This window comes from Euprymna scolopes, chromosome 34 (assembly GCF_053919585.1).
Source record: "Euprymna scolopes isolate OS-2025 chromosome 34, ASM5391958v1, whole genome shotgun sequence".
Classification (NCBI taxonomy): Eukaryota; Metazoa; Mollusca; class Cephalopoda; order Sepiida; family Sepiolidae; genus Euprymna; species Euprymna scolopes.
In genome coordinates, this window is record NC_136515.1 from 2558943 (window position 1) to 2581252 (window position 22310).

A 22310-nucleotide genomic window follows, 5' to 3' on the forward strand; every position below is an offset into this window, starting at 1 on the left:
GAGAAAACGAATTAAAACTAAAAAATTATGCAAAATTCTGGTAGAAACCCACTGAATATATGTTACCGTGACATTTATTGTGTGAGTTTCTACCATCATTTTGTTTTATTTCTTATTTTGAAATGATTATCGAGTCTTCAAACAAATCGCGACCATCTCTTCTTTTTCTCCAGTAGCGTTCAACATTACTGGTTTTTCGAACCAAATAAACATGTTACATTAAATAAAAACACTAAAAACTTATTCAGTTAAGTAGAAAAGTAACTTATCTTGCCTTTGGTAACATTTATTTGTTATATATTTGTTTTTGGATAACTTTTTCGAATCTGTGTGTAAAGTAAAACAAACCCCGTAGAATTTTATAAGGTCATCCACTGCTTATTAAGATAGAGTCAACAGAGCGATTAGAAAAAAAATGTCGTTTTAAGCAAAAACAATATTATGTTCTTATTTGTCATGTCGAAAATAGTAATATATCCAAAAATTACGAAAATTCATCAAACAGAACAACGGCTTTTGTGTTTTTAGTAAAAAACAAAACAAAACAAAACAAAACAAACAAAAAAAAAACATCTATCGCTATATACCAGGGTTTCCCAAATTGTGTCAGTCATGAAATATTTCTCCTCCACCGACCAAGGACAGAAAAGGTGAATTGTAGCATCAGAACAGATACTACACTGTGATCTTGCTCCGAAGACCAAGAATTGTTTGTGTTTTATGTTTCTTTAATTGTTTGTTCCCTAAATTCATAATTCAGTTTTATCAGTATTAGATTGTATATTGCTTTAAAATTACATCAATAATATTTATATTTTATATTGAATGAAGTTCAGTTTCATTATTAACCGAATTGGGTTCCTTTCTTTTCTTTTTTAACATGTTTTAATGCTCTTTTTTTTTTTTTTAATGCCGTCATATAGTATCGACAGTAACAGTTCGACAAATCTTACCTACATTGGCTGCTTGCATTTTTCAGTTAACAGGCCTTCTATATCTCGGCGGCCGAGGCTCCACGGAGCTGTGGAACTCCGTGAGTGAGGTCGAAGGGCTCTGGAAGTCTTTTCTTAAATGAAATGCTTTATATGAAAAAATTAAATGGCTGCGGCCATTTAATTTTTAAAAATCTTTTTTAACTGGAAAAAGATATGATACATAACTACAAGTGCAAAGAGTTTCAATTTATGAAAAAGAAAATAAAAAAAATAAATGAACTAAAAATGCAACAATTTTTGATTAATCAAAAAAAAAAAAAAAAGGGTTGTAAAAATTATCATTAGTTAGTGTTAAAATTTAAAATTAATTTTGTTCATATTTATTTGAGAAATTATCTTGTTAGTGTTCTATGAAAAACCTTTGTCCTCCTCCTCCTCAGGGACTCCATAGTCCATGGTGTCCCGCAGTTTTGGGAAACCCTGCTATAAACAATAAATATTGCACGCCATGAACAAGTAATCTAAAATATTCGTTCCGAATTATGTCTCTTTACTGTCTAATTTATAACATCTAAGAAAAATGCAATTTTACCCAATTTTTCGTAAAAATTACTTCTGACTATAAATAACTTTCTACTCGGTGATTTTTCGCAATTTTTGAATATAATACTATATTCGACATGACAATTACATGTGTAATATTGTTTTTGCTTAAAACAACATATTTAAAGAAGAAAAAAAATCGATCTGTCGACTATCTTAACAAGCACCGGCCGACCCCCCATGCATTACTTTAATAGTTTTGTTACTCGATAAAGTTGTAATCTATTTGTCCAGCAGTTGTTTATTGTCTACTGACAATGAAAAGACCTGAAAGAGGTAAAGATAAAACAGTTAGAATTACACAATAATAATCCTCTATTTCCCCTACGTCTTTGCGCATGTGTCGATGCTAATGTTAGGTGAGACAATCCCCAAACCTGACAAAATGACAACAATAGGCAAGAGGGACGGGAATCCGTATGTGTACAGAGGAAAACACTATGTTGAATAGACTCAACATAGGGAGGTGACTCAGGATTACTGTGGGTTTTCAATTGTTAGGATGTAATCCCAGAACCATTTCGGTGTAGTTTTAGCGTGGTCTGATCTTCTTGGTGTGCATACATCAGGCGGAAGGGGGGGGGGCTGGGTTGTTGGCTGACTGGAAAGCCGTATATTCTGAGGTCGGCTTGGCAATATGAGGATATCCGGAATTCCATGGCTTTCAACAGTTGGTTGAGTGATGTCCGGCTGGTTTACTATGTAGGACTCCGTGGCGGGGAATAGTACGGACCTTCGGCTCCGTGACTTTGATTGATGTTGTAGCGGTGTCAGAAATTTTGTGAAAATAGCGAATAATTCCACCCCATCTTTCCAAGCTTATAACTCCTCGAAAAATGCAATTCAAGCCCTAATTTTTTTTTTTTCAATTAAAGGAGCAAGCACCAAGATTTCATTAAAAAAAAAAAAAAAAAAAAAAACGTGTTTTTTTTTTAAAAGGTTTTAAACTTCGGACTTTACAGGTAAAATTCTACGAGAACAATATGTTCTTTTTGTTTTAAATTTGAATATATTATGTATTGACCTTTTCTCTTCAATTTGTGAGTAAATAATTATGTACTTAAGCGAGTCTAAATTAATTATTATTAGACATTTACAAAATGGGAGGCGTGAATTATTCGACCCCCTGTCTTTCCAAGCTTATAACTCCTCGAAAAATGTAATTCAAGCCCTAATTTTTTTTTCAATTAAAGGAGCAAGGACCAAGGTTCCATTAAAAAAAAAAAGAAAAAAGAAAAAACAAATAACGTGGTTTAAAAAAAGGTTTTAAACTTCAAACTTTACAGGTAAAATTCTAAAAGAACACGATGTCTTTTTTTTTTTTTTAAATTTGAATATATTATGTATTGACCTTTTCTCTTCAATTTGTGAGTAAATTAATTATTTACTTTCCAGGTACTATATTAAGTATTTACTTTTTAATAGACACTTAAAAATTGGGATGGGGGGGGGGGTCGTGAATTTAAAAAAAAAAACGTTTGTCTAAAATATTATATTCGATTTATTGGAAAGAACATGAAATTTCACACTGACCCTGAAAATATCGTAAAAATAGAATCAATAGAAAAATTTTGATAGATTTTTAAAGTTTAAAGATTGAAAAATATTGAGTTCGGAAAATTCATTACTGTTTAAAAAAAAATATATATATATATTTCTATTACTTTTAAAACAACTGTAATAGTTTATTTTGGAAGTATAATCCATAAAGAAAATAAATAACCCACTTTTAACAGATAAATTACGAGATTTTTATATTGTATTCGCAGTTTCGTGTTAGGGGTGTCAAAAATTCCTACAAAAATTCTGATACCGCTATATGTTGTGACATCGTCGCCGCAACGGTTGTTAGTGTCCTAGTGGGGGGGGGGGCATAGCGCAATCTAAGGTCGTCTGTGATTGTCAGTCTTGGGGGCGGAAGTTGCACCGGAATATACTTTCGCAGGAATTTTCTGTTCTGAAGTGTCACTCACCTAGATCCGCCAGTGCTTATTGCATATTGATTGAATTGGCAGACTTCGATCATGACTCCAGTTTTATCCCATTTGCGCGGATAAGGACCGACGTAGTTTTGAATGCATACATGATTACCAACGACTGGTGGTGTGAGCCTTTGCGGATGTTCCAATAGCCCCTCAGCGCAACGGCAACGCATGTGCCAGTTTCGTAGGGCTTCTTTATGTGCTTGACAAGTGCCATGAGTTATGTGGTCGATAATTTCCATGTATATAATGGGTATAAAAATTTATCTAGGGTTTAAAAATGTATGATGGGTAAAAACATTTTTAATGGGTACAAAACAATTTATAATGGGTAAAAACAATTTATAATGGGTAAAAACAACTTATAATGGGTAAAAACAATTTATAATGGATAAAAGCAATTTATAATGGGTAAAAACAATTTATAATGGGTAAAAACAATTTATAATGGGTATAAAGTCGTGAATACAACGATCAAAGATACACATGGCTGGTGACAGCTTGGTGTCGCGATCTGGCGTACATCTATACTGCGACATAGCACATTGGAATGAATCTGTATCGATGATTCCGCTGGTGCCTATGTTGTCCGTGAAGATGAGTTTTACATTCTTGACGCCAATCTCTGCTCTGCAATTGCTGTGGAGGAATGCTACAAGGATAACCTGTGGTGAACACCCCAATCGATGAGGAATTGCCTAGTGCTATTAAAAATAAACTTGGGTCGACCGTCGGAAGCTAACTCCGCAGGTATGCCATAGGTTACAAAGATTCGTCTTAGGTAGGAGCACCATCTGAGGATTTTAATAAAAATAATCCTCTAGTTACCTGTCAGCCGTAGCATTAGGCCGACATCAGTGGACATAATCAATTTTTTTTTAAGTTTTCCAGATTTATTCTTCCTCTGAGGTCATCAGATCTAACCTTGTCTCACTCACATTACACACTCTAATATCATTTCTCTCCATGCAACACATGTCTTCAACCTTCAATTTCCAGGTTTCACTTCCCCGCATGCATTGGTCGACAGTAGTAGGATTCTGCTTGTTAGTAATGACAAATTATATAGACTAGCCCGGCGTTGCCCGGGTGTTTGGATGTGTGTTGAGCAAAAAAAAAAAAAGTAGGCAGGCAGGCTCGAACTTGTGATGCAAAGGCGGAAAAGAAAGTGAAAGAAAATTTGACGTCTTAGCCGATGTCTCTATGACGCGACCGGAAGTCAAAAGTGTTGAAATTAACCGAAGTCAACCCAACGGTTGACGATGACTTGCTAAAATGTCAGCAAAAAAAAAAATCGACCCCTCCTTGTACGAGTTTAGGGTGAAAGAATTAATGTTTTTGGCCAATTTTTCGATATTTGTTGTCCGAAACGTCGAGCTTCAAAATGATACCGATCTTGTCAGGATCTGTCACTTCTGTTGAAATATTTTGTGAGACATACATACATACATACATACATACATACATTTAAACAGACAGGTGAGATTTATATTATGGATGGAACCCTCCATTCAGTCTGGAAAGACAATGGATACCCCCTGTAAGAATAGCTGCATGTGAAATTGATCAGCAAGGGTTGCGCAATCTCCAACATGCCTCTCCTGAAAGGGCATTGCTCGAATCTAGTGGTAAGGAGAAGTCCAGGACGACATGAAACAATGCAGAGGTAAGCAGAGAACACACACAGCACCTGGAATTCCCAAATGGTCACCCATTTTCTGACCAGGCTCAACGTTGCTTAACTTTCGTGACCTGGGATCTGGTGTATCAATGTGATTATGCTATATATCCATAGCTGAGCTGACAATTTTGAAGGAGACGTGTTGATGACGTCATTAGTAAGGAGATGTTTTGTATACATAGCATTTAGTTAGTTATGAAAGCTTATAGGATGCAGACAAACAGTCGAGCCGACCAGTCGTAATAGCTCGAAGCACCTGAAAACAAAATAAAATAAATAAATAAAAATAAATAAAAATAAACAAAATAAAATAAATAAATAAAAATAAATAAAAATAAAATAAAATAAATAAAAATAAAATAAAATAAATAAAAATAAAATAATTAAATAAAAATAAATAAAAATAAATAAAAATAAACAAAATAAAATAAATAAATAAAATAAATAAAAATAAAATAAATAAAAATAAAATAAAATAAATAAAAATAAAATAAATAAATAAAAATAAATAAAAATAAACAAAATAAAATAAATAAATAAAATAAATAAAAATAAAATAAAATAAATAAAAATAAAATAAAATAAATAAAAATAAATAAAAATAGATAAAAATAAACAAAATGAAATAAATAAATAAAATAAATAAAAATAAATAAAAATAAATAAAAATAAAATAAAATAAAATAAAATAAATAAATAAAATAAATAAAAATAAATAAATAAAATAAATAAAAATAAATGAATAAAATAAATAAATAGAATAAGTAAAATAAATAAAAATATATAAATAAAAATAAATAAAATAAAATAAATAAATAAAATAAAATAAATAAAAATAAATAAAAATAAATAAAAATAAACAAAATAAAATAAATAAATAAAATAAATAAAATAAATTAATAAAAATAATTAAATTAATAAATAAATAAAAATAAATAAAATAAAAATAAAATAAAATAAATAAATAAAAATAAATAAAAATAAATAAAAATAAATAAATAAAAATAAATGGTAATGGTTTTAGTTACCTCCCTTATACAAGAGCTTCAAACAAATTAGATGTACAGATTCTGACCCAGAAAACGGCAATTCTTCCCCTTTTATTATGGAATGCGAGGACTAAAGAATAAGATAAGGGAAGCAAAGTACAGTTAACTTGAAGACGCCAGCCTAAGTCTCCACTAGGCCCTTCTTATCACATTGTTTTGGTTTTCAAATTTTTAAATATTCAAAAAATCATATATTTTAGAATCTGTAGTGGAATGGGGACAAAAATGGATGGTCACATTCAATGCTGCCAAGACTAAGCTTGTTTCCTTCAATAATTACAAGAAACCTTCTCAACCACTAATAGCTATGGCTAAAGATACATTACCTGAAAATACTTTGTTCAAACCCTTCGGCCTAACGTTAACAGAGAACATGAGTTGGCCAGATACTAAGCTTTTATCTTTACATCATCAACACTCTGACGTCCATCCGGCATCAATTGAAATGAATGGCTTTCGTCTTAGGGAGACTTCATGTTTTGACAAGCTTCTGGGCTTGACCTTTACTCCTGATCTGAAATGGAACACATATATCAAATCCATTGCCAAGGTCGCTCGAAAAATGGTGGGATACTTCTACTGCTCCAGTAGATATCTTACTCCTGATGCAATTCTCTACTTATATAAAAGCAGATACGGTCAACGGTGGAGTAATATTGCCACATCTGGGCAGGAGCTGCTAGAAGCAGCTTATCCTGCCTTGACAGAGTTCAAAATAGACTTCGTAACCTAGTGGGGGATGTCCTTTTCTCTTCCCTACAATCTCTTTCTCACAGAAGAAACATTGCGAGCCTGTCTCTGCTTTATTGTTATTTTCATGGCAAGTGCTCGGCTGAGCTCCAATCTATATTGCCCCCCCCCAACTTTCACAAAAAACATTCGTCTAGCTGAAACCACTATCAATAATTTCTCTCACTCTTTATCTATGCCTAAATCAAAACGTAGATTCCATGAATAAAGCTTCTTTCTTAGAACTGTACGCCTATGGAACTCTGTTCCGTTTGCCTGCTTTCCAGCTGACTACAATCTGATTGTCTTCAAGTCCAACGTAAACAAATTCTTGATGAACCGTCCGCCTAAGTAATCCAATTTACAAAATTCCCACTACTTATGTTTACTACGCTATAATCACATTGACTAAGGTATACCCATTAACCATTATTCTCGAGTGGCATCTGGGTCTTGATAAGTGGTGATTCCTGTGCAAAAAAAAAAAAAGATACAAAGAAGATGGGCTCTCTCTACCGTGCTAGAAAACTGCTTACGCCTGAAAGTATCCTGCACCTCTACAAGGCCGCCATTTGCCCATGTATGGAGTATTGTTGTCATATTTGGGCTGGTGCATCTGCTACTAGTCTCTCACTCCTAGAAAAGTTCTCATATCATTTCTTTTCATGCAACGCATGTCTTCAACCTACTTCCCTCCAACTCCTGGACAAAGTTCAAAAGAGAATTGCCCACCTGATAGGTCCTGAACTGTCATCTAGGCTTCAACCTCTGTCCCATCGACGAAATGTTGCATCCCTCTGCCTGTTCTACAAGTATTTTAATTATGAATGCTCTTACGAACTGCAAGCACTTGTACCCCCTTGACATAAATATCTCCAACAAACCCGACAAACAGCTAAACCCCACCCATACACAGAGAGATCCCTAGATGTAAGAAACTCTGCTTTCCCAACTGTACTGACATGCAGAAGTTCAAGTGCAATGGGAACAGACATCTTGATACTCATCTCCCTTTATAATGTTCCTTTTTTTTAATTTTTTTACAAGGTGGTCACCACTTATCAAGGCCAGGAAGCCACTCAGGGATAAGGGTTATTGCATGTACAGTACTTTAGTGTGGGGGTTTAATAAAAATGTCTACTTAAGGGGGCGGTTCATCAGGAATTTGTTTACGTTGGACTTGAAGACATCCAGGTTGTAGTCAGGTGGGAAGCAAGCAGATGGAACAGAGTTCCACACGCGTGCAGTTCTAAGGAAGAAACTTTGTTCATGGAATCTACATTTTCATTTAGGCACAGATAAAGAGTGCGGGAAATTTTTTGACAGTGGTTTCAGCTAGACGGGTGTTTTTCGTGAAAGATTTGCGAGGAGGGACCAGAGATTGGAGCTCAGACGAGCACCTGCCATGGAAACAACGATAAAACAAAGATAGGCTCGCAACGTCTCTTCTGTGGGAGAGAGGTTGCAGGGAAGAGAAAAGGGCATCCCCCACTAAACCACGAAGTCTATTTTGTACTCTGTCAAGGCAGGATAGGCTGTTTTTAGCAGCTCCTGCCCAGATATGGCAACAGTATTCCATCCTTGGACGTACTTGGCTTTTATATAGATAGAGAATTGCATCAGTAGTGAGATATCTTCTTGTTCCTACAACTTATGTGTCCGATAGTCGCTCCCTACTTCAAAGTGGCACTGTGCCTTGTTTGGGGTGAAAATGGAATAAAAACTATTATTAATATTATTATTATTATTTACTCATTAGGAGTTTCCAAACAGGCCATCATCAAAGATTTCTCTTTGAGAACGGTTTGTGGTGTTCTCTGGAGTCTGAGTGACAACAAGTCTTCCCAGATTTCACCTACTCGCCACCTGTTTTGATAACCTTTTTAGACAAATTTGCATTATCGCAACAGCCGCTTACCATTGATTTCTCGTTGGCAGTGACCATTGGTCTTCACTGGAATTTGGGTGGCAATAAGCCTCTCCAAGGTCCCAGTCCTCTTTGCACTCGTTCAGCAAAGATCTGGCTAGTGCTTTCTCTCCTCGGTCTTTCCATCCTCCTTGACCCTCCTCATTTATTTCGTGTGACATCAGTTTATGGTAACACACTCTCACACACACACACACACACACACACACACACACAAAAAGGTGGGTGGGGCGGAAGGCAGAGTACAGGCGGTTTAGCTATACAGTTTTAATTTTCATGATTCCTTTGTGCTTTACATCCGTAGCAGTTTCTGTATTTCAAGCTTGTACCTGTTAGTTTCCGCATTCAAGGGTTTTCCTTAATATTTCAGTCATTTTAATTATTGTTATCCGTTGTATCTTCTCAGCCATCCCTCTGATTCCAATCTCTCCCATTATTATTTCAAAGTTTTTCGGTATTGTTCCTAGTGCTCCTACTATTAGTGGTTTTATCTTCACTTTCTTTATTTTCCAGATCCCTTTGAGCTCTCTGACCTGTTCCGTGTATTTGCTCCGCTTCTCCGTCTTCTTGAACTTCACTCTGTGAACTGCTGGAACGGCAAAATCTACAATCTGGCAGGACTTTTCCTTCTTGCTAACTATTACCACATCTGGTCTTCTTGCTTGGATGGGTTTATCTGTTTGTATATCCATGTCTTATAGGATTTTATGATTTTCATTTTCAAGTACTGCTGCTTTTGTTTGTAGCATTTGTCTGTGTGTTCAAGATGCATAATTCCGTGTGTATTGCCTTCCCCACTTGATCGTGCATATTTCTATATTCTTTTGGGGATAGTTTGCTGCATTATTATTGGCTCACAGGTCATAAAAGATCTCTCCTTGAAAACAACTGTGGTGCTCCCTGGAAGCTGAGTGACAACAAGTCTCCCTAGATTTCCAGTACAATCCACCTCTTTCGATAACATTTGCAAATAAATTTGCGTTATTGCAACAGCCTTAGCAGCCTTTTTGCCGAATAAAAACCGACTAAAATGTTTTCCACATGTCTGAATACCATATATACCAAATTTCAAGTTTGTAGATCAAAAATTCGTTCAGTATATAGGCTAAGATTTGTTTTCACGCACACATGCACATTCTCACTTTTATATATATATATACTAGTTGGACGCCCAGCGTTGCCCAATCGTACAATACGCTTAAACATGATATTTTAATTCATGCAGATTGCATATGTATTATTATAGAATCAATCCTCTATTATATATTATATCTTATGAGGAATATTTGCCCGGTCGACTAATTCACTAAAATAATAATAAATAATAAAAAATAATAAATAAATAAATAAATAAATAATGATAATGTCGTTCATCAAATTCCGTCTGTGTTTGTTTACAATATCACGTCAGCTGATATTTGGGCTTGACGATCTTAAACATAGTCTTTCCTCTTGTATAGATAAAAAAAGAAATTTTACAGGGGAATATTTGACGTTACACCGGACAAGGTTACACCGGTGTAACATAAAATATTCCCCCGTAAAATTTCTTTTTTTTTTTTTTTATCTATAAGAGAAGAACGACTATTTCTAAGATCGGACTTTTTTTGATTTTCGATCGAGTGAATTTCTGTACAAAACGTGCCTAATAACACTGCCGGAAATATAAATTGCATAAATGTCAGAAATTAATTCACGTTAGGTCATTTGCGTACAACCACTGTAATAGAATCTTTCGAGCGTTGTTTTACGAGATTCGATAATTGTATTAGCTGTGGATTTGTCTGTGCGAGACATTCATCCCCTTCCCCGTTTAGTCAGCTTCCAACAATAAATCAACATCAACCTCGGCGCCGTATCACTTGCATCCGGCCTTCGAAAGTATCACGTGACACAGACTGCAGAAATCAACAAGAGAAGTACACCGTAAAGTCAACAACACCAACAACAAAAGCAGGAAGGTGACGGTGGTCAAGTGGTTAACGGAACCGAATGACAAACTGAGGATGCAAAGTTCGAATCCAGTTTTTTCCTTAGAATCACTTTCACTTATGGATGTTGGCAACCTTGACATGGCCCATTCGATCAATGTCAGGATTCTTTCCAACTTCCTCCCCCCCCCCGCCTACAAAAAACAAACTTTTACAATGACGACTTTTTGTAGGTTTTTGGGTATGCTGAAAACGAATATAACAATTAAAAGTGGCGCCAAGAAATACTTTTCATATAAAGAAATTACTTTTTCAAAAAATGGGGATCACTTTTCTTTATAAATTTAACGTAAAATGAGCACCCACTTTCTGGCCACCGGTGTTATTTAAAATATTGTATTATATATCGTACTGTATTTTGTTTCTAATTTTTAATGCCGTATTTCGGGTTGTACTGTACACACACACACACACACACACACACATATATATAGGAACACCATTGTTAAATGGATGAAAAAATTTAAAGAGACAGGCTCTGTCCATGATAAACCACGGTCTGGAAGGCCATGTGTCAGTGACGAAAGTGTTGCTTCCATAGAAGAATCCTTTACTGCAAGTCCATGAAAGTCTGTAAGACGGGCATCATTGGAGCTCGGGCTGCCAAAGTCTACTGTGCATAAGGTTCTGCGGGCAAAACTTCATATGAAAGCTTACAAAATTCAATTACATCAACAGTTGTTAGAAGAGGATTATTATGCACGGCTAACTTTCTGTCACCAGTTCAATGAAAAACTTTGCAATGATAATGCATTTGTGAGTAATTTACTGTTTTCTGATGAAGCAACATTTCACATTAGTGGCAAGGTCAACAGGCATAATTGCCGAATTTGGGGAACTGAAAATCCAAATGAAACTGTTGAACATGAAAGGGACTCTCTTAAAGGTAATGTGTGGTGTGCTTTGGGAATAAATCAAATCATAGGGCCATATTTTTTTGAATATCGTGTTATTAACAGTGACAGCTACTTAGATATGTTGCAGAATTACTTTATTCCGCAACTTGAACAATTAAACTTGAAATATGATACAGTGTTTCAACAAGATGGAGCTCCTTGTGACTTTGCTCGGCGTGTTAGACAGTTTCTAAATCAGGAATTTCCTAACAGATGGATCTGAAGAGGCGGACCATTTCATTGGCCTCCACGTTCGCCAGATTTGGCTCCATTAGATTTTTTTATGGGAACATGTGAAAACAATTGTGTATGCAACCAAACCTAGTTCATTGGAAGATTTGAAAGCTAGAATAACTAATGTGATTTCAGGCATTACTATAAATCATTTGGCAAATGTTTTTCGTGAACTGCAAAATCGTATTACCCTTTGTATTGTTAATGATGGAGGGCATGTGGAAAGTTAAATAAAATTTCAATAAAAGCTTAAAAAAGATAGATTTACTTCTTTCAAATCCATTTTAAAGATTATTTCTATTGCAAATACAAATAAAGTTATAAATTTTTTAAAGTGCACACGGACATTATGGACACCCTGTATATATATATATATATATATATATATATATATATATATATATATATATATATATATATATATATACTCGGGTTTTTTTTATATTCAAAAGTAATGGACTAATGAATTCAACGAGGTTGTTAGATAGTGCTCAATAAAAAGAGCTGATAATACTTGTTTATTGTTATATAAACATGCTCACATCCCGCTGCTACAAATAGCCACTTGTTTCAATCAAACAACAGATATCATCAGGCAGCGACTTGACTATTCAAAAGTTCAATGAATAGATTATTCATTGAACTTTTGAATAGTCAAGTCGCTGCCTGATGATATCTGTTGTTTGATTGAAACAAGTGGCTATTTGTAGCAGTGGGATGTGAGCATGTTTATATAACAATAAACAAGTAATATATATATATATATATATATATATATACTACCCTTCCAATTTTATTCCCTATTTTTTCCTTCCTATCTAACGTATGTATCACTCTTTCCCCCTTACTATATCTTAAATATGGTTTATATATATATATATATATATTATTTTAATTGGAATTCATTAATGAGATGAGTATTATTTATCAATTTATTTATCGCAGACTATTATCCTCATCTTTCTTAGTTGTTTCACAACGTTTCGGCCAACTATTCTTCAGGTCTTCGTTGTTTTTTTAAATATTTTTTTTTTAATATTTCAAAGATTTTATTCTTGTATTTTATAACTCCTTAAATATTTCTTATTATATATATATATATATATATATATATATATATATATATATATATATATATTTTTAATTACATTTTCACCCAAAACAAGGCACATTGTCACTTTGATGTAGGGGGATACTATCAGTGACATAAGCTACAAGAAGTACTAAGTAGGGAGTTGAGCAGCAAGATGTCTGTTCACATTACACTTGAACTTCTGCATGTCAGTACAGTTGGGGAAGCAGGGATCCGGAAGGGAGTTCCAAAGTCTTGCAATTCTGGGGAAGAAACTACTGGAGTAGAAAGCTCTCTTACATCTCGGGATCTCTACTGTGTAGGGGTGGGATTTAGCTGCTTGTCAGGTTTGTCGGGGGTATTTTTGTCGAGGGGATACAAGTGCTTGCAGTTTGTCAGAGAATTCACCATTAAAGTACTTGTAGAGCAGGCAGGGGGATGCAACATTTCATCGATGGGACAGAGGCTGAAGCTTAGATGATAGTTCAGGACCTATCAGGTTGGTGACTCTGTTTTGAACCCTGTCTAGTAGTGAGAGTAGTAGCAGATGCACCAGCCCAAATGTGACGCATACTTCCTTCATGGCGAATCTAAATGTTTTTATGCTGTTATTTATAATGGTATTTGACTATATACATGTGTGTTATATACTGTACTGTATTTTGTTACTAATTTTTTTATATGCACTGTATAAAATTTTGCTTTGGCCCTGCCATACGTCGATTTCACCAACCCCGGAACGGATTAAGGCTGTATCCCGGAATTCTACTGTAACGCGTTTTGCTGCAATGGGGCAATAAACACATATCAATGGAGACCTCTCACAGAAAATTGACATTACAAAAAATAATTTGAATAATCTTAGAAAAGGAGATTGTAAAAGAACAAAATAGTTGATGATCAATTTTTTTCGGGGGGGGGGAGAGGAAAAGAGAAGGAGATTTTAGAAGAAAGAGCAAGAAAAAAGGGAAAAGAGAAAATGGCAATCTCAGAGAAGGAAGGAGAAATACTGATTTTATAAAAACCAGGTGCCTTGCAAATCAGAGACTTTTCCCTCTGGCATGCTAGAGGTGCAGATCTCTGCCCTGAAATCCCCTTTTCCCTCTAACTAGCTGAAAGATACAGGTCTCCCCCTTATGAGCTAAAAGAATACTATTAATTAGCTTCTGGCTTTTCTCAGGGTTCCATCCTGGGCCCAACTCTCTTTCTGATCTTCATCAATGATCTCCCAAATCACATTTATACTGATAACACCACAATGCATGGCAACACTTCAAAGGCTGTAATTTGATTCTCTCTTCTCTGATCTTGATCATGTGATGCAATGGGGAAAGAGGTGGTTGATTACTTTTAATGCATCCAAAACAAAGCTTTTATTTTTATATCTTCAATGCTCTGATCCCCGTCTGGCATCAATTGAAATGAACGGCTCTTATCTTGGGAAGGCTCCATGTTTTGACAAGCTTTTGGGTCTGACCTTTACTCCTGATCTGAAATGGAACACATACATCAAATCTGTTGTCAAGATCACTGGAAAAATGGTGAGATCATTCTACTGCTTCAGTAGCTATCTCACTGCTGATGCAGTTCTCTACCTGTATAAGATCCAAGTATGTCCAAGAATGGACTATTGTTGCTATATCTGGGCAGGAGCTGCTAGAATCACCTTATCGTACCTTGAAATAGTTCAAAATAGACTTTGTAACCTAGTAGGGATGCCATTTTCTCTTCCTTGCAAGCTCTTTCTCACAGCTTTATCGCTATTTTCATGGCAAGTGCTCGTCTGATTTCCAATCTAAGGTTCCCCCTTTGCCAAACTTTTGTGAAAAATCCTTGTCTAGCTTAAAACACTATCATCAATTTCCGCACTCTTTATTTGTGTCTAAACCTAAACGTGGATTCCATGAAAAAAGCTTCTTAAAATTACCCGCTTGTGAAACTCTATTCCATTTGTCTGCTTTCCAGCTGACTACAATATGGTCGTTTTCAAGTCCAATGCAAACAAGTTCTTAATGAGCCGCCCTCTTAAATAATCCAATGTACCAATTTTCCACTACTAATGATTACTGCAATATTGTCCCATTCACTACTATATACTCATTAACCCTTATCCTCGAGTGGCCTCTGAGCTATGATAAGTGGCGACTCCTTTGTAAAAAAAAAACTATTAAAAATCCTGCATCCAGAAAACAATTGGTTATGCTTATGCCCAGAGAAGACTTGAACTATCTATTCCTTTTTTTTGTACGAACAAGCTATGGATTAACACCGTAGTACTGTCAACGTACGTGTGGGTGTCACGGTTTCCAGATAAAAAATTATTTGATCATAAGATCCTAATCATTAAAAACGAGGATAGAAGGCAACAACGTAGCACCAAATTGAATAATCATATGCTAATTTAATGTTCACAGCGTGCTGCCACCCTCCACCCTCCCCTCCAATAAATAGGATCTCCCGATCACCGAAGACGTAATGTAAAAAAATTAAATATGTGAATAAACATGATATCGCTTTTGGGTCGTACGTAAAACAAAAATATACCTTCTTGGTCTTTTAGCTAGGATCTAAGGGTAGTATCTCTTCCACCTGAAGATGGTATAATTGTATTGTAGGCTTTCAGTTAGCGCCAGTCGTCCATATCATCATTGTCATCATCATCATCATCGTCGTCGTCATCATCATCATCATCATCGTCATCGTCGTCGTCATCGTCGTCGTCATCATCATCATCATCATCATTGTCATTATAAAATCTAATATCGCTTAATGCCAAACTCGTACGCCATGGATCATCATGCAATGGACCAGAATTGCAGACACAGCTCTGACACTACCATGTTTTCAGAGGACCCCTCCACCCCTCTCCCTGACGATAAGGGTTAGGATTGGACTTTCTTCAGCGGGAGGACATTTGATTTCCTAAATTCTATAAATAGGAATCTATTTTGAAGTCGATAGATTCATCCACAAATAATTAAACGCAATTATCAAAAAAAAAAAAAAAATACTCATTAATAAATGAAATTTCACGAAATGATTAATCTGCTTATTGAGATTGAAATATATAATTGTTTCTGCATAAAAAAAAAAAACGTTGTTTGAACGGCAAATGAAATCGAAATATAATTAAAAGACAACGTAAAGATACAGGGTAGAAGAATAAAAGTGTCTAAAGAAAACAACAATTTTATTTTAAAGCTTTTATTGAAAAAAAAATCAATTCAGGTAACTTGATTATGTAGTAGAGCTGGCATTTATTCAATGTAGCCGTCTTCAGCCTCAATCACTGCCTCAATATGGGTCCGAAATTAGGAACATACCTTTTTCACAAGCGTTGGCAGGAATTTGGCAAATACTCGGCAGATGGCAACGATCAGGCTGGGTTTGGTGTTGTGGGAGGTCATGTTGGTGATGTTCTCGTTGTATAACCAAACAAAGTTGTCCAGCAGGTTTAAATCGGGGGAGAGGGGGACCAATGAGAGAAGGGCACAAAGCCGTAGCACTCCTTCTGAAGCCAAGCCTGGATTTCTTTGAACTTATGGGCTGGCGCTGAGTCCTGTGACACCCAGGGTCTGCCAGTGGCCACCTGATTGCACATGACTGGGGGGGGGGGCGTTGGAGGGGGACGCAGATGTAAACAGAATCTTTGTAAAATATTAAATGCTTCTTCTGCTTGGTTAATGTCGGCGCGTTACTTATGGAAAAAAGTAGTAATTGTCTGTATTTTTACAGTTACCCAAAGGTGCTGAGTTCAATCCTGAACGAAGGCAGTGAAAAAGTAACATTGAAAAACAGAGAATCAGCAACTATGTCCCAAAGCCTAGCTGGAGTCCGAACACGGTACCCCCGTAATAATAATAAAGGGTTGGGTTCGAGACTCCTAACAAACCGTTCACCTGACGAAGGCCGGAGGGCAAAACGGCCGAAACGTTATGGAAAAAAGGTTAAATAAACTGCAGAAGCACCTGTTAAAAACTATGCAAGTTCTATAATTGAATACCCCCTCCTCCAAACAAAAAAAAAAGAACAAAAAACATAAAAGCATGTTTTTGTAAACCCCTCGGGAAAACTTACTGACAGCATTATTAGCGTCCTAAATTATGAGATGAAAAAAATTAACGAATCTCTTAGTAACAGAGAGTTGTCTCCCTTAAAAATAATGACAATTTTTGACCTCATGCCAGGTCATAAAATTTTTTGATATTTTCTATAAAAATGTTATTGTACCTATTTACTATACCTCCCCATGGGACAGAGTTAGACACCAGGGTCGTTTTTTAACGTGGAGAAAAGGTATAAAAATAAAAATTGTCTCAGTCGTGAAGGATTTCTCCTCCACCGAAAGAGAACAAGAACTAGAAGTGCAGCATCTGAAGAACACACATACGCACGCATGTACACACATACACACACACACACACGCACGCACACATAAGCATATCGCTTGTCACCAAGCTAAAGAAGAGAGAGAGAGAGTGGGGGAAGGAGAGAAAGGGTCGTACGTGCCGGGGTCAAACAGAAGTTAAATGAAATCGATTATAAATCGCTCGACAAAGTTGTGTCAGAACTTTTTATTCTATGAAACTTAAGATTAATAAAACGAAATAATCGTGACCCGTGGAAATTTCATGGCGAATATTTCGCATTCAAGAGAACAAAACGAAAAAGTAGTGAACAAATAAATATATAAGAAAATGAATGTTACCAAAGGCAAGGTAAGTTACTCTTCTACCTAGATCACATTTTTGTTGTTTTAACTTATTTTAAAACGTTTATTTAACACAAACAAAAGTAGCGCACGGTTTTAAGTTAGAACAATAAAGAAGTGTCTGACATTTTACAGACATCTTGTGAGACTCGATAATCGCTCCAAACTCGAAAATTAAGCAAAATACTGGTAGGAACACATCCAATAAATGTCAGCAAACGTTCGAACATGTTTTCTTTTTCACATTAGCGAAACACTTATCAGAGAAAAAGCGAAAATGAGAAGCAAACACAAATGAAGAAGTCGGTTTTTATCGTTGAGCACAAAAACAACAAAAAAAAGAGTATCTAATCTAATAGGCCCCGTGCGTGCTATAGGTCAATCTCCAACGTCTGTCCCATCGCCTCGGTGTTGCATCCCTGTTTACAAGTACTTTAATGGGATGTGCTCTGATGAACCCATAGCACTTATACCAGTGCCCGGAAAACTTGTCCCGGGAAAACTCGTCTCCGGAAAAACCGTACCCGGAAAACTCGAACCGTCAGTTTGTTCAGGTATGCTGAAAACGAATATCGCAAGGAAAATTAGCAGAGACAAATAGTTTTGGAGCTAGTTTTATTAATGCGTGTATTTTGAAATGTAAATCACGGCGACCATGTTTGAACAGGCAGCATATGAAAGGGGCCAACCCTCAGTTTGTTCAGGTATGCTGAAAACGAATATCGCAAGGAAAATTAGCACAGACAGACGAATAGTTTTCGAGATAGTAATGCGTGTATTTTGAAATGTAAATCACTGGCGACCATGTTTGAACAGGCGGCATATGAAAGCGGCCAACCATCAAGTTGTTCAGGTATGCTGAAAACGAATATCGCAAGGAAAATTAGCAGAGAATGACCGACTACTGGTTTTGGAGCTTGTTTTATTAATGCGTGTATTTTGAAATGTAAATCACTGGCGACCATGTGTGAACAGTTTTAACAGGCGGCATATGAAAGGGGCCAACCCTCAGTTTGTTCAGGTATGCTGAAAACGAATATCGCAAGGAAAACCAGCACAGACTGACTATAGACTCACCATCAAAGTATTGAAATATTTTTTATTTTATAAAGGAATCACTACTTATCACGCCCCAGAGGCCACTCGAGGATAAGGGTTAAAGTGTGTACATACAGTAGTCAATGGACAATATCATAGTAATCGTTAGAAGTGTAAATTTGGTAAATTGGATTATTTAAGAGGAACGGCTCATCAAGAACTTGTTTACATTGGACTTGAAGACGACGAAATAAAAATATAAAGTTGAAAGAACTAGCAAAAAATATCATTTTAACGATGCATTTCAAATCGTAAACTGCCTGTTTACATTTCTTTTTACATTTTTCGAAGATAATAAAAAGTGTAAAAAAAAGCAAACCTTAAGAATCCTAAAAAGATCTCCCGGGAGCATTTTTGCAAGATGAAAAATATACAAACCAAAATAAAGAGAGGAGGCAACCCTGCTCAAAAATATGGCTTATTACATCGCCTAAAAAAAGAAGAAGAATCGGTGGCTCCGTGGGGAAGTAAATTGTATTCCTTTTTCTAACTTGGTTTTAAAAAGTTTTTATTGCTAACATTTATTTTCATGAACTCTAACCACACCTCACAACCCTAATCCGGCCGGTCGGGGAAAAACGTTTTTATTTTTTTAAATTTTCGTGAATACGACAACACACATACGCACGCATGTACACACATACACACACACACACGCACGCACGCACACATAAGCATATCGCTTGTCACCAAGCTAAAGAAGAGAGAGAGAGAGTGGGGGAAGGAGAGAAAGGGTCGTACGTGCCGGGGTCAAACAGAAGTTAAATGAAATCGATTATAAATCGCTCGACAAAGTTGTGTCAGAACTTTTTATTCTATGAAACTTAAGATTAATAAAACGAAATAATCGTGACCCGTGGAAATTTCATGGCGAATATTTCGCATTCAAGAGAACAAAACGAAAAAGTAGTGAACAAATAAATATATAAGAAAATGAATGTTACCAAAGGCAAGGTAAGTTACTCTTCTACCTAGATCACATTTTTGTTGTTTTAACTTATTTTAAAACGTTTATTTAACACAAACAAAAGTAGCGCACGGTTTTAAGTTAGAACAATAAAGAAGTGTCTGACATTTTACAGACATCTTGTGAGACTCGATAATCGCTCCAAACTCGAAAATTAAGCAAAATACTGGTAGGAACACATCCAATAAATGTCAGCAAACGTTCGAACATGTTTTCTTTTTCACATTAGCGAAACACTTATCAGAGAAAAAGCGAAAATGAGAAGCAAACACAAATGAAGAAGTCGGTTTTTATCGTTGAGCACAAAAACAACAAAAAAAAAGAGTATCTAATCTAATAGGCCCCGTGCGTGCTATAGGTCAATCTCCAACGTCTGTCCCATCGCCTCGGTGTTGCACTGTTGCATCCCTGTTTACAAGTACTTTAATGGGATGTGCTCTGATGAACCCATAGCACTTATACCAGTGCCCGGAAAACTTGTCCCGGGAAAACTCGTCTCCGGAAAAACCGTACCCGGAAAACTCGAACCGTCAGTTTGTTCAGGTATGCTGAAAACGAATATCGCAAGGAAAATTAGCAGAGACAAATAGTTTTGGAGCTAGTTTTATTAATGCGTGTATTTTGAAATGTAAATCACGGCGACCATGTTTGAACAGGCAGCATATGAAAGGGGCCAACCCTCAGTTTGTTCAGGTATGCTGAAAACGAATATCGCAAGGAAAATTAGCACAGACAGACGAATAGTTTTCGAGATAGTAATGCGTGTATTTTGAAATGTAAATCACTGGCGACCATGTTTGAACAGGCGGCATATGAAAGCGGCCAACCATCAAGTTGTTCAGGTATGCTGAAAACGAATATCGCAAGGAAAATTAGCACAGACAGACGAATAGTTTTCGAGATAGTAATGCGTGTATTTTGAAATGTAAATCACTGGCGACCATGTTTGAACAGGCGGCATATGAAAGCGGCCAACCATCAAGTTGTTCAGGTATGCTGAAAACGAATATCGCAAGGAAAATTAGCACAGACAGACGAATAGTTTTCGAGATAGTAATGCGTGTATTTTGAAATGTAAATCACTGGCGACCATGTTTGAACAGGCGGCATATGAAAGCGGCCAACCATCAAGTTGTTCAGGTATGCTGAAAACGAATATCGCAAGGAAAATTAGCACAGACAGACGAATAGTTTTCGAGATAGTAATGCGTGTATTTTGAAATGTAAATCACTGGCGACCATGTTTGAACAGGCGGCATATGAAAGCGGCCAACCATCAAGTTGTTCAGGTATGCTGAAAACGAATATCGCAAGGAAAATTAGCACAGACAGACGAATAGTTTTCGAGATAGTAATGCGTGTATTTTGAAATGTAAATCACTGGCGACCATGTTTGAACAGGCGGCATATGAAAGCAGCCAACCATCAAGTTGTTCAGGTATGCTGAAAACGAATATCGCAAGGAAAATTAGCACAGACAGACGAATAGTTTTCGAGATAGTAATGCGTGTATTTTTAAATGTAAATCACTGGCGACCATGTTTGAACAGGCGGCATATGAAAGCGGCCAACCATCAAGTTGTTCAGGTATGCTGAAAACGAATATCGCAAGGAAAATTAGCACAGACAGACGAATAGTTTTCGAGATAGTAATGCGTGTATTTTGAAATGTAAATCACTGGCGACCATGTTTGAACAGGCGGCATATGAAAGCGGCCAACCATCAAGTTGTTCAGGTATGCTGAAAACGAATATCGCAAGGAAAATTAGCACAGACAGACGAATAGTTTTCGAGATAGTAATGCGTGTATTTTGAAATGTAAATCACTGGCGACCATGTTTGAACAGGCGGCATATGAAAGCGGCCAACCATCAAGTTGTTCAGGTATGCTGAAAACGAATATCGCAAGGAAAATTAGCACAGACAGACGAATAGTTTTCGAGATAGTAATGCGTGTATTTTGAAATGTAAATCACTGGCGACCATGTTTGAACAGGCGGCATATGAAAGCGGCCAACCATCAAGTTGTTCAGGTATGCTGAAAACGAATATCGCAAGGAAAATTAGCACAGACAGACGAATAGTTTTCGAGATAGTAATGCGTGTATTTTGAAATGTAAATCACTGGCGACCATGTTTGAACAGGCGGCATATGAAAGCGGCCAACCATCAAGTTGTTCAGGTATGCTGAAAACGAATATCGCAAGGAAAATTAGCACAGACAGACGAATAGTTTTCGAGATAGTAATGCGTGTATTTTGAAATGTAAATCACTGGCGACCATGTTTGAACAGGCGGCATATGAAAGCGGCCAACCATCAAGTTGTTCAGGTATGCTGAAAACGAATATCGCAAGGAAAATTAGCACAGACAGACGAATAGTTTTCGAGATAGTAATGCGTGTATTTTGAAATGTAAATCACTGGCGACCATG

At 36.2% G+C, this 22310-nt stretch overlaps 1 protein-coding gene across 4 annotated transcripts in view; it reads right to left on the reverse strand.

Moving 5' to 3' along the window:
• The window catches only part of LOC145259083 (uncharacterized), a 202858-nt gene that overhangs the window by 102099 nt on the left and 78449 nt on the right, over positions 1-22310 (reverse strand). The window contains exon 1 of one of the 4 annotated variants that reach the window (XM_080116722.1): positions 1-2169. This exon is cut by the window's left edge and continues 848 nt beyond it. The exons of the other annotated variants lie outside the window; for them this stretch is intronic. The gene's annotated coding sequence lies outside the window, so the exon portion shown is untranslated. Of the gene's footprint in view, positions 2170-22310 lie in introns of those variants that run through there. 4 annotated transcript variants of the gene reach the window in all.